Raw genomic sequence first — 13894 nt, 5'->3', positions numbered from 1 at the left:
GTGTGATCAAAAGCCAAAATGAAAATTGATATAAATCTATTTGCAGTCGAATCCAGAATTTTACATACACTGCTCAGAAACACACAACAAGTTTTTTCAGACATTTTAAAAGATTGTATTATTCACACTGAAGCAAGTCATCTACCATCACAGACAGGCATCATCAAAGATTAAAGCCATACCATCAGAAATTAGTCAAGAGTTGGGGACATAAATGGGTCTTCCTCATGGAAAATGATCTCGTAAGGAAGGACATTAAGGATGCCAAGGTCAGTGTTTTGGCGCAGTTATCATATACCCCTTATCTTGCACCCATAAAAATGTGAATTCAGAGTCTGAAAAGTGTGAGAAAGGCAGCCTAAAAGTCTGACTCAGCTATGTCAGTTCTGTCAAAAGACCATAATTTCAATGAAGTATTTTGAGAATAGCTTGAGGAAGAACAATTTAAATGGAAAGGTCTGCCAAATTCGTAGAAGGCTAAAAATTGTTCTCTAAAAATCTTCTCTCTTCCATTAGACTCTGACATTCAGCAAATGTAGACATCCTTTTAATCGTCAGTCCCATAAAACATGAAAAGTCTGGAGGGATTTAATTGTAAATAATGGGAAAAACATGACATGTCATTTTACAGTGCATGTAGATATCTTTTTTCAAAGATATACAGACACCTTAAACATCCGACGGAGAAAGATATTTTACTCTAATGTAGCAATTCACACTGAATGGTATTTTCTGCCCCGAGTTTGTGAACGGCGCCCTCTGGTGTATAGTTTTAGGTGGTGACATGTCAAACCTCATATTTTATGATAATTTAGAGCCTTTTAGTAATAGGAATGACCAGTAGATACTTTATAACCTTCTGCGAAAAAATTAAAATGCTCTGCAGCCTGCATTCATTTCCTGAGAACAGACTCATTTAGTTTTAGTGACAAAAATAAATCCAACAAAACCAGCCTGGATCAAAGCCTGCATTTCTTTTATTTGACTTGCAAAATAAATCATTTTGGGTCAATTTGTCCTGTGTATTTCTGTGAATTATAACAGATAACAGATATGTCTTTGAAAACTTATTCAAAGTGTGGGCAGTTTTGTAATCCTGCAGACAGACATCAACACACCGATAGACATAACAGAATAATATAAGCAAGCAAAAAGAAACAAAATATTCTGTTTTTAGGGGAAATCATAAAACCTTTCCTTTTTTGTAGTGTCTACGCAAGCAGTTTGTACTGATATTGGCAATTCCCATTTCTTGTGTCTAAGCTGGGAAAACGTTTCAGACTAACAGTTTTTAAATGAACCATCCAATATTAAAATTGTAATCATGGTATTTTGAAAATCAGAATAGACAAAGAACCTGTTGCTGAAAATAGATTAAATAATCTTTTATATATTATTACTCTTCACTTTTACATACATGTTAAATGAATAGGTTTAAAAATGTATCAACTGCTAAAAAAATGATTAAATTTGCTATTTGAGAATGAAGAGAAAATTATACGTTGGATTAAAAACTATTCCCTAGTACTGCCATTAATTCATCAGTCTTCTTAATTAAAATAGGTGAGAAAATTAAACATAATCTATTCTGAAGTTCAAGAAACCGGACCTTCAAACCTTGATTTTCTGCTGGCATTTGCATTTCTCAGTCAGAGGCAAGTTGATTAAAATTATATTTTCTTTTTAATTCCTTTTTTACTTTTTGACTTCATTCCCTTAATCTGGAAAATAACTTCCTCGACAATCAAAGAGCAGTGAATGTGTGCCACATTATCAAAAATAATTTAGAAGTTTCTGCCTGTCATGGTGGATGATAGCGTTGATTTTTGTTGGATAGCTTCAGAGCTATAAAACACAGTGATAGATGTGGGTTGTGATGCCACAGTTTTGTTTTCCTGAGGAGACAATGATAAAAGAGAAGTAACTTGACTCAGTTGTTGTTACATCATTGAATGCATCACTGAGTGGAAGAAATAAAGGACAGACATTTTTGAAGCTCTTGAGTTTTGAGTGGTTTCAGCAGCTCTGCGACTGAAACTTAGACCAAAAGAAAGCAACATTCATGCAGTGGCCTTCACAGCGCCCACTCCCATCAGCAGTTTCCCTGAAATGAACTAAGTAAACAGACATAAGTACATCAAATTCTCAGAAGAAAATGCTTTTGGAAAACAAGCCTCGAGTTTAATTATATAAATGTCATGAAACAGTGTGGTGGAAGCGGTGAGGTAAATGCTGCAGACCCAGGTTGAAGTGAAATGATGGTTTTTAATGGTGAAAATATTCAAAACAATCCAACACAGTCCAAACAGCCAGGCAGCACGGCTGAGAGGAAGCCAGGGCTCAACGAAGGTAGCAACTGGGGAAACGAATGGACAAAGTGCGACAGCTAGACAGAACTGAACACGAACAAACAACAAGGACCCGACGAGGAACAAAGAACACAGGTGGGGTAAAATACACAAAGGGTAATCACGGAAACGAGACACACCTGGGAACAATCAAGGGGAAGACAGGACAACATGGAGACTCAGAGACACAGAAAACTCAAATCCTGACAATAAACACACACACACATATATATATATAAAGCATCTAGAGTTAGAGAAAAAACAATGCAAGATTTTCTAAATTGTTTAAGTGTTGAAATGTAAGGACTGTGTATTGCATTTTTGTCAACTCTAATATTCCTAAATAACATCCAGTGGTGTCATCTTCCTTAAGGAGCCACTTAATTAGACGTGTAATTAAATCACAGTATGTGACAATAGCAAGAAGAAAGCACACATGTGGAAGAAAGTTCTTTGTCAGTTCAGTTTTGAGGTTTTTGGACTTGAGTTATGCTTTTAAAAGATTTCCTGTCTCAGATTTAGATTTATGTTTTAGTCTTTATCCTTTTATAGATTATTGTTCCTGTTTATCTTTTGTTATCTGTCTTTGATTGAACTAATATATGTGCGGCTGTAGTAGTGAAACGTAACACAACAAAGGTTTGGCACAGGATAGAAGACTAAATACAAATGCCACACTTTTCAGATTTTCCAGGGGTCTGTCACATAGGTCCCAGTAAAACATTGTAATTGGTGATTTTGATGTGACAAAATCTAAATAAGTTCAATTAGTCAGAATATTTTTGATATGGGAACTGTACAGTATATGAATATGCAAAAACAAGTGTGTGTTTAAAATGTTCATCCCACTTGCTTGGCTTTTTTGGTTACCCACACCACAACCTCTCCCTCATCCTTCTTCCATCCCAGTTTCTAGAGCCAGAGGAAAACTATTAATGACAATGATGACAGGACAGGGATTGCATATTGTTGAGTTAGAGAGGCTGATCAACATTTTACCATGCAGATTGTGGTGTCTGATGAGCTCTCTGTTTTACATCATGCTGTCTTCTGGCTTTAACAATGCATGAGGAGACTGTAGCCCTTACTGCCAGACTTTCTTCCTTCTTCATTTTTTTTAAAACAAGTGTTGTATTTAGAGATCAACTTCATGATGTGACAAAAACAGGAACTAAACCAAATCCCCAGCTGTCTTTGCTGTTTTGTAGCCATATGAATAAAGTTAGCTAAATCGATTGAATGTTTCTCTAGTGTAAAAGTGTTTTGAGTGGCCAGTTTGTCTAAAATAGTGCAGCATAGTTTCAACCTATTTATATATAAGCTACTGCTGTTTTATATTAGTGAAATATAACATAAAACTATTATTATATAGTTTTAATTATTAAAACTATATAATAGTTTTATTATATAGTTTTAATAAAACTATATAATAGTTTTATTAAAACTATTATATAGTTTTATATACATTGTCAATGTCATTGACAATGTCATTGACATTGTCATTGACATTAAACATTAAACATTAAAGTTTACTTTAATGTTTAAACTTTAATGTTTAAACTTTAGATTGAAGCTGCAGCAGTTTGAGTCTAAAGAGACTCTGACTGGATCATGATGATGACCTCTGACCTCCAAGGTTTTCCTCCCGTTTATTTTCTCGTGTCTGTCATTTATTGTTTGTCTCTTTGGATCAATAAAGATCCAATTCAAACTGGGCTCCATTTAGAGGCTTCACGGAGTTTTGATCTGAACTGGATTCAACTGGAAAGTTGATCTTCTTTCTCTCTGATTCATTTTCATCCTGGAACCAGAAATGGTCTGAGAATGGAAACAATGTGAATCATTTTCAGTTCAGCTTTGGAGCCATGAAAGACACTTCAAACCTCTTTTCTCTGCTGCTTCTTCCTTCTGTTGACATGAAAATGTTCCTCAAAGCTCCACAGATAAAAATATGCTTTACTGGAAACTGCAGATAAACTTCAGCTTCCATCAGAGAAACCAGTTTAACCAGTTTAGAACTGGATGTCCTACAGAAACTCTGATCTTAGAGCAGTTTTCAGGCACATGTGGAACCTGGAAAAAAAAGATTTTATATATTTTATGTTCATTGTAAAAGCTAAATCTTGAAGTTTTACGTCATCATTGATTCTCAGCTTTAATTTCTCTCTGTTTGTTTTGGTTTTTACTTTTTTAACTCCATATTTCATGTTTTGAGTTTTCTAGAGAACTTCAGGCTCTTTACTGTGATTTTACTGATTTATTCAAACCTCAGAGAATCACTGGGATAATGTGCTGATTGGTTCATGTTTGATTTTCATAATTCTTCTAATGCAATGTGGGTTGCTGGATGTTTAACGACCAAATAAAGTTTTTAAAAAATCTTTGTGTATTTTTTATGCAGCTGACTGTGTACACATATAATAAATAAATAAACTTGTCTTGTACATTCTGCGTCTTCTTCTCACACTTTTTGCCTGAGAGGAGAGTCTCTCCCCCAACCTAGGTACCCTTAGTTTAAACTTTAAGGTTTAAAGAGCTGTTGCTCTTTTTGCTTCAGCGATTAAATATTCCTTTTTTCTGTGCAACCATGAAAGCTGATCCCACCCGGCCCGGCTCAGTTGTTACCTGGTACCAGGAAAAGTTGGTTCTGATGCACCATACATCTGAAATAACGTTGCTTGTCGCAGCCTTTTGTTCCAAAAAAGCAAAAAATAAAAACTCCAATAAAGGCTGTGGGTGGTAACAGGTGGTTTGGGATTTGTACGCACTTTGACTTGATTCATTTATTGTAAAAGTAGAAATAAAGGTCTTGTAACTTAGTTGAAATGAAAAATAATCTCAATTTAAAGTTTGAAGGTGTAAACAAGTGTAAGTAAGTGGTCAAAAAAAAATCATTCTACCAAACCTCCCGTCCACACCAGACATCCACCAAACAATCCACCCAGCACCCGGTGTGTCTTAATTACTTAAATTGGTGGGAGGGTCTAACAATTAACAACGTAAATTAAACAATTCCAAATATGAAAATTAATTACAAATTTTGATTCTAAATTAACTTAAATATATTCCAACTACCCAAAGAACAAAACAAAATTGGTAGAAATTATAAACTACAAAACCTTAGCATAAATGGCCACGACAGTTGCTCCTAAAGTCATCAGTTGGACCTGTCTGGTTCTTCATCTGGTCTCTGTCATGTTGTTTTGAACTCTCCAAACCCACATGCAAAGACTCTCTCAGGAGATCAGATTAAAGATTTATTTACAAAAGACAATTGGTGTGTAATGCAGGAGCGTCTGATCAGGAGCGGACCGGTGTGATCGAACAGCTGGTAGGTGGGCGTAACTCGTCAGGGAGCTCAGCGGATGGAACTGCAAATCCCGTACTTCGCATGGAGTGTCCAGACAACAGGAGCCTAGGAATCACAGAAAGGTACAGGACAAGTAAGCGTGCGAAACAGACTGGATATCTTTCTAGAGATCTCAGGACCAGATGTACCACAAAGGCGACAACACTCTGGCGACGAAGTGCCGGGAACCCGCTCCTAATATGCTCCCGCTGATGATCCACAGGTGTGCCGAAACAGACCTGTGGAGAGGGTGTGTGAATACGGCAGCGAGCTCTCGAACGCCACCTAGAAAGAAACCAGAGGAACTGCTGAAGCCGCAGATCCTGACAGTCTCTGGTAGTTCATGAAGTTTGTTTAAACTGTTTGTTTAAACTGTTTGTTTAAACTGTCTGTAGTCAGGCACTGACTCCTGGCGTTGCTCATTATTCCTGTTGATTTTTCTTATTATAAAACATGTAGAGGATGTACTTGTTGGAAATAATTACTTCACAGAATGCAACATTGAGACTTGTTCACAACCCACAGTGTGAGATAATCAATCAACTTGTGTTTACATTTTAAACATATCAACAGAATTGGGTTTGTGTGATGTTTTCTGTGATGTGCTTGATTTAATAGCTGCACTGTGTAAAAAAAAAAGAAAGAATTGTAGTTCATAAAAAATTTTTTTCTGTGTTTTGTGTATAAAACCTTTGTGTCTTCAGTTGCCAATGTTGGAATGTAATTGTGCTGTTGTCCAATGACACTATATGTCGAGCTCCGCAGGGGCCTCAACCTAACCTCTTGACATGCGAGGCATTTGTCCTCATCAGCCTTTAAGTCACACTTCTCTTCAGATGCTGCACACTGACCTACTTTCATCCCACTGCCTGTGTGTCTCTGTGGGTGTGCCTCTCCCAGCCTCTTCCTCTCAAGCTCATTGATATGCCTGATCATCAGAGCCATCGCTGAACTGGCTGATTGTCATTTTCAGCTGCTCTGCCACTGATGCATTCCATTTCCTCTCTCTGGGCTGTCTCTCGACATGATGAAGCACTCTCTGCAGTGACACTTGACAAGAAAGATTTGGATTAATAGCAACCCTGCCTTGTTGCTCCATCAGACTGAGGCATATTTTATAGAAATTAGCATTTTTAAAAAATCTAAACCCAGAGAAGGGCAGAATTACATTGTGGCTTTAGGGGAACTTGTTTTCCGTTCTGGTGACCCCCAGACTGGCAGCTACTGCTGTTTTTTATAGCCTGCCAAAGGGGAGCAGCATTAAGTCAATGTGAAAGTCAGGACGTCAGGTGGTGTCGTTTATAATGTGAGGACAAATAGTCATTCTTACAGGACAGCTGGACAGATTATACCTTTGCTGGGCAAAACCTTGGAGTGACAGGAAACTAATTATCCTATATTTTGCAGAAGTTATTCTGTAGAATAATCTCTCAACAATCAAACACACTAAAACTAAAATGAAAAGGTTTTTGTGTTAAGGACTCATAATTAATTCTCAATCAACACAAATAAATGGTCCAAATAAGGAAAACATTTTTAAAATGTACATAGTTTTTTTAAAAAGCTCAAATTTGATGAGGGATGGGAATCACATCATTTTATTACCAGTCACAAAATATCTTCTTACTATTGATTAATTAAACAAACAGACATAATAAAAACGAAACAAACACGGAGAACTCATATTAGCTAATTGTAGGCTATTGATGTCTAGAAATGATCAGGCGCACACAGATTTTATAGGAAAGTTATTTTATGACCAATTTCTGAACTCTATCTAAGTTTGCTCTCAGATGGCTATCAGTTCTCCCAGGGCTAAGAAAAAAAAAGAATAGAGCACTAACTTTAGGTCAGATTCAAGCTGCCTCACCTCTCAAGGAACAGGAGTCATCCAGTAGACATGTGGTACCGACACTCATCTCTCTGTTTTCATGACGTCTGAGCTTTAGCACAAACTGCTGTTCATTCAGCTGGGATCAGTACAAATACGGGAGATGCCAGCGTTACTTTTAGAGCAGTACGTGGAATGCATAGAAGACCCTAACTCTTTCCTTTCTCGCATTTGCCAAAAATCATCTTGGTGACCCACAACAGTATTTTTGTTCAGATATTCTAATGCCTGGAGAGAGAAGAGTGGGACTTTTTTGGGGCTGTCCTAGTCAAAGTCTGGGCTCAAATCAAAGTAGGATGCAGTTAGAAGACTTTAAAGATGCCATTCATGTTTATACATCCTCCAATGCAGCTGAATTAAAATGATTTTTGCAAAGAGGTGTAGGCTACAGTTATTCCACTGTGATGTAAAACACTAATTTCCAGCTACTGGTGCAGGTTGTAATTTCAAGGATAAGATCAGTTCATTGAATAAAACATGGAATTACCATTGAAAATTCAACACAATTACCAGTCAACATTAATATTTATAGTTAATAATGGATTGTTTCAAAGCTTCCAGGATTTAAAAATTAACCAAAGTCAAACAAATAATCTTAATTAAACTTTTTGTGGGTTCCATCTGATCGAGACCATCACAGGGCATTGAGAAAAACAGCTTGAGTGTAACACCTTGGTAAAATGTTATACATCTTGCTGCCGTTAATCGGAATTTGCTTTAATTAAACATTTGGTTCTTCAAGTCCGCTTGCAATAATCCATCTGTGCTACGATATTAAGTAGAGTAAAGATAAATTATTTTTGTTCTCTAGCCAGCTTCATCTTGTAATCTTGACTTTCGCTGAAATTTCTGAAATTTGTCCGTCTGGATTATGAGCAGCATTCAACAAAGCCATAAACCGACTTTCCTTTTTTATGCTAAAAACTCCTAGTGGTTTTGTCTCTGCAGTACGCTTCAGCGCCTGCTCTCGCCAGGATAAACAGAACAGCGGTGGGCAGTGCGGGGGCTTAATCAGGACAAAAGTCCGCATTCACTGTGGCACTGTGTGGCAAAAGGCCACAGGAAAAAGGATGTGAAATGCCCCGCTGAGGCCCCAACACTGTGTGGGCATTCTGCTACAATTAATACATCACCGTACTCTCTGTAATCTAATAAGGTTTTTTTTTCTTTCTGTGTGTGCATGCTGCCATATTCTGTGATCCTTCTTTGCACCCAATGTTTGTGTCAGTATGTGTACAGATAATGGCCAAAGATAATTACATTCATCTCTGCCACACGTTTGGAGCAAATTACTATCCATTTACTGTGGCGTTGAGTAGGAGCAGCACGATGTGAACAGCAGGCACAAAACAGCTTTTTTTTACACCTTAGCAGCCTGTGTGGCAGTGTGAAAGACGTGTGTTTTAAATTTATCAGTGAATTAGTTAACAGAAATAGCTTCAGGTGTTAATATAGGGGAGGATTTGAATGTCACACAGCTGGTCTTAGCATTGGGTTCAACTTGAAATACTAATTTAAAAGAGAAAAGCACAGAAAACTTGTGGAGTCCATGCAGTTTAGAACATAATGCACATCTGAAGAAAAGATAAAAAACAAAATTCATGCTATGACACACTAGCACATTGCATTTATTTAAAAATTGACAGGATTTTCAGCTTCCTGGCCTTGAATAAGAATACACAAATGGTCCTGGTTACTTTTAGATTCTGCCGCAAAAGATTGAAAAATAAATAAATAAATTTTTATGGATGTGTAGACAGGTTTAACTCCTTCAGTGCTACAACTCAACAGTGAACGTCTTGGTTGTCAAGACAGCTGATAAATGTCCGCTGTAAAACTGCTCTGTTCTACATTAAGAATGAATGAATTAATCTCTGCTCTACAACTTCAATGCATATTTCATCTGACATTATGATGCAAAGAGACAATGGAAGACAGTGTGGAATTTATGATAATAAATAGATAATGAACCAAAGGACATAATAAAGGGTGTTTAAAATATCTTGTGATCGCCACACACTTCAGCTTAATTTTAGAGTGCTCTATCGGTACGGAAACTAGGTTTGATGTGTTTGAACGCCCAACAGTGTCCAAAGTTTTGATCCTCTGTACCTCTGTGGGTGAAACTATCAATCTTAAATACACTTTACAAACTTTCAAGCCAGGATGTGGCAGCATCATTTTGCTGCCAATGAAACCGATGCATTAGTCAAAGCGATACAACCTCAAAATGTTTAAAGTCCAACTTAGATCGACAGCCTGATGTTGGAAATTGGATGCTTCAACAGAACATTGATCCAAAGACAAACATCAAAAGTGGTTTTAGGATAGATAAATCAGGCTAACATTACATTTAAGTTTCTGGAATGACTAGGCTACTCACAAAATAAGAACAGCTTAAATTTGTCATTTGAAATCCAAAAATGACATGGCAGTCCATGCAGAAGTTTGACTTGAACTTCAGATTCCTTGTTATGAGATGATTTATGTCCCAGATTAAACACTTTCATATCCTCAAGTTATTCAGCAAGTGTAAATGAACATACAGTGTACTGTCTTCTGAAAATGAGTCATTTCCCAAGATGGATTTTCCATTTAGCACAGACCCTGAAGGGATTCTGTAAAACAGCAGCATGAAAGATATCATGGCTAATGTGGCATTCCTCATTTACATTGTGAAAGTTATTATAAACAGTAAGCTCTCCAGAGAGTTGTACAGCTGAAAATGATTTACTTTTCAAAATTCATATCAAATGACCAGGGGTCAATGTGTAGGTTGAACTGATTTCTATTCAATATCTGTATATAAATATATGTACATGTATATAAATGACTCTACAGTCATTTTAATTATAAAGTAGCTGTTTTATTAATGGCGTTTTATCAGGGATTGAAACATCTGAATGTTTTATACAAAAATGAAAGCTTGAAGGCTAGCAATACCAAAGCTAATAATAAACAAATTTATGCAGTTTTTCCATTCTGGAGTCAATAAAATCTGAATTTGAAGTATAAAGACACTATGAACACTTTTGAAACCTTTTAAGTTTGTGTTAGGCAGATGATCACATATTTGAATTCAAAATATTTTGGTACATAAAGGAGTCCATAGTTGACTCAGTGGGTGCAAGATGTGCAGGTTTTGTGTCTTCAAAAAAAAGCAGAATCATCAGCTTTCCACCTCATGTTTGATAGATGACATGAGAAAAGGACATCTAGTTGATGCTTTGCAGAAAAGTTCTATACATCAGATTCTGCTAGTTTCTTTTGATCAATGATAATATATTTTTAAAAAATCAACGACAAAAAAAACATTGATACAGGAAGAAGTGATTCTTTATCAAGGAGAAAGTCCTGCGTTTGAAACCCAGGACTCCGGGTACTCTGGCTTCCTCCCTCTAATTAATCAAACTTTACTGTTTTAATTAGTCTCTCTAAATTATCCTTAGCAGGATGGATGGGTGAATGGATTGAGAGAAAAGACTGGGATACTGATCAAATATGAGCTCTTACAGGTTGTCACGGTTGCATCTTCTTCTCGATTTTCCTCACCACAGATTTTCAGGTCAATCCAAGTCTCATAATTAACAACTTTTTCAATTTCCACAGAAATGAAATGCTTAAAGACAAAAACTTTTAATAACCTGGCTCTATACCGTTTCCAGTGATGACCGTCTGCTCCACGTTGCCTCTGGACTCAAAGCTCTGAATTTCATACTCGTTTGCACACTTTCCTTTGATCATATCCCACCGATCTTCACTCAGCTTCACTGGCTCCCTGTTCATCAATGTATTCATTACAAGATTTTGCTTCTTTTTTTTTTTTTACCTTCAAAGCCTTCTATAACCTCACTCCCCATCATACCTGTCGGGCCTTCACTGTCCAAACACTCCCTCCCTCTCTTTGCATTCATAATCAGCCGCACCAAAGGAGTCCAAATATCAAAACCTTTTCTTTTTACTTTTTAAGACAGTCCTGAGGTGCTTCAAGAGGTTTTTCATTGTTCCTTGTGGGATTCAATCAGCCAAAATAAGATTATTATGCAGCCGAGATGTAAATAATTAGAAATTTTAAACAAGATGCATGAAATCAGTCTGTGCCTGGTAGTGACACATGCAAAGAATCTCAGTACAGAAATGTCTCAAAAACATTCATCATTCAAACTAGACATCCTTGAAGGCAGTTAGTGTTAAACAGTGATAAAGGTTAAACAATCATTTGGGGCTTAAATCCAGAAGGACCACTTAGCTGAACAGACTAAGTAATGAGCTCACTTTAAACGGGGTTACTGCAGGCTCATACTAATGCCCCCAAGTTAAAAGCAACTGAGTAGAAATTAAAGAGTCTTTTAGGCAAGAGATGCTGACAAGCTTAAATATGCACGTGCATCAGGTGGAAAACAGATAAAGTGCCACAGCAGCTCTCTTCAGCAGCAAAGCGGTTTCTGTATTCAGCGTGTGGATAAGAAGTATTTGATGCCCTTGAAGACTGGAACTGTGGCCGGGACTTGTATAATACGACCGCTGCAGACACGGAAGGCTGGACGCTCATTGATTTCAGCTCACAGGTGTTCGAGGGTCACATTTTGTGACGTTAATGTTAATAAACTCCATTCAGCTTGCAACCTTGGAAACCTTGGAAAGTGCCAATAAGTGCCGTCAAACTCGTGAATTCATTCACCAGGAGTGATACATCAAACTTTCACTCTGCCGTCTCCCATTTACCTCAAGGTGACTTACAGTTTATATTTTGCTAGAATGAAGGATTGCAGTTTTGCGAGATATTTAGATACATTTAGTGGCTCTCTTTACATTTTAGTCAAAATAAAATACACACCAGAAAAAGTCAAATGCCCTCTGAAGAAAATCTTGGTATTACCTAATAAAAGTATTTCTTTATGCTGATGCTAAGTGTATGTGAGCTTCAGATCAGAACTGTGTGCTTCCATAGAAATAGTGCACAAGATATGAACATTTTCAAGCTTTTACGGTCCAGATATGAACAGATCATGTCTTTAGAATGTGTCTCTCAGTCTCCAGATGTTAAAATTATTCAATTTCTGAGTTGTAGTAGTGAGCAACAATTTACTCATGAGCAGAAACTCTTCACAAAGTTTCCAAAACATGAAAATCATTCCACCCAGCCACAAAAACCAATCACAGGTTTGAATATTTTAAAACCTATTGATTATGTACAGTAGATTACTCTTAAAACATTGACCTTCTCTTTGTTGTTTTGTAAACAGGGCGGGGAAAAATTGGAAACACAAAATTGATTGAACAATTTTTTTTTAAATGGTAAGCTTAATGTGTCATGTTTGACTTCATGTTTTATAAAAATTTGGCCTCATTTCAATCATATTGCTTCAACAAAACGAATGCTGAGGGGCAGCAGCATTTTTTCATGATGCAGCAGAACCTAATGAATTTTGATCATACTTGCTGTTTTTAACTCATATTTTAATTTAAAAAATGATTTAAAGAACTTATACAGTCAGTTGCAGTTAAGTAGGATGACAATGTGGAGAAAAAGGTCAAATCTAGAAGAATTAACAGAAGGCTTTGTTGAAGTGAATATTCTTTTGAATTATGAAAACATCCATTAGTTTGAATTATTATCTTCTAACAATATGTGACGGAGGCTGAAGATTTAAAAGATCAGATTTTTGCACCTCCCTGCTTCAAACATCTTTTTGTGTTGCTTTCATGTTTTTGTTTTGTGTACTCCACTCTTTGGAAAAAAAAGCATTTTTTCTTGTGAGACTCTACAAAGTTGCTCTGGCCTCTTTCTTTCTTTCTTTAAAGATCAAATCTATTCAGAGCCTTAATGGTGGTGTTTTCCATCTGGTGGAGCTTTTTGCTGAAGCGATATGGAAAGCAGGGGGAAGCAGAAATTACATCAGCGAGTCCTTCTCATGTGAAAATGGGCTTTCATTAAGCCTGCTTTGATTTAGCTTCATAAAAAGATTTTAGGAAACGTGCTGGACTCATTTCTTTTCTCCGATTGACAGATTGATAATAGATGTTCCTCTGATGGCTGAAATAGAGAGTCTCAAAGCTGCTTTTTTTTTTTTTAATAAAAAAAGGTTCTAATTTGTGTGATGACCTTTTATCACAAAGTTTAAATTTCTTATGAAAATCAGAGCTACTGACTGGATCACCACGCTATTAACTTTGCAAAAATATTCATACCTGCAAACTATTCCCCTTACCACCAAAGATTTTATGTGTTTTGTTGGTGCAACAAATACCACAAAATTGTGAGATGGAAAGAGAATAATAGAGATTATGTTATCTTTGGTCTCT

The sequence above is a fragment of the Xiphophorus hellerii genome, chromosome 8 (assembly GCF_003331165.1).
Source record: "Xiphophorus hellerii strain 12219 chromosome 8, Xiphophorus_hellerii-4.1, whole genome shotgun sequence".
Classification (NCBI taxonomy): domain Eukaryota; kingdom Metazoa; phylum Chordata; class Actinopteri; order Cyprinodontiformes; family Poeciliidae; genus Xiphophorus; species Xiphophorus hellerii.
Note: the sequence above shows the minus strand (reverse complement) of the source record.